This window comes from Elephantulus edwardii, unplaced genomic scaffold (assembly GCF_000299155.1).
Source record: "Elephantulus edwardii isolate Elephantulus edwardi_28Jun2011 unplaced genomic scaffold, EleEdw1.0 scaffold00528, whole genome shotgun sequence".
NCBI classification, from domain to species: domain Eukaryota; kingdom Metazoa; phylum Chordata; class Mammalia; order Macroscelidea; family Macroscelididae; genus Elephantulus; species Elephantulus edwardii.
Window position 1 is genome coordinate 85379 of NW_006400278.1, and position 555 is coordinate 85933.

Sequence of the window (555 nt, forward strand, 5' to 3'; positions counted from 1 at the left end):
GGGAAGCTGATCACCTAATGGAAGTAGGCAGCAAGTCCCAAAATTCCCAACGACCAGGTATGATTACTGTCTTCAGAAAGAGAATATAAATATACGGGATAGGTAGGGCCCAAACCAAGCCCGTGGTTTTTGAATTGGCAGTCACCAGTAGTAGCTAAGACCTAGATTCCGTCTCATTGCATAGGAGAAAGGAGGCAAAGGAGCTGAGATACACAGTCTTTTCTCCACATCGTTTTAGCAAAGGCTGCTTGGGACAGGGCCAAACAATACCCTCTCAGGCAATGAGCCAAACTCTAATGTCTATAAACCACCAAAACATGTTAAAAAAGAGTATTCCCGCAAATTCGAAACATTCTGACTCTTTCTAATGCTTTTTAGGTATTTGATGGGCTATGAAAATTTGTAAGTTTCAGGTACCAAAAAGTGGGACATGTTCTCAACAGTTCTCTAGCTCAGTCAATGAAAGCATTATCTAATGTCTTTAAGGGACATTGTCATACCCCTAAACAACAAAGGAAGTGAGGAGAAGCAACTATCCCTCATAAACATGAACAG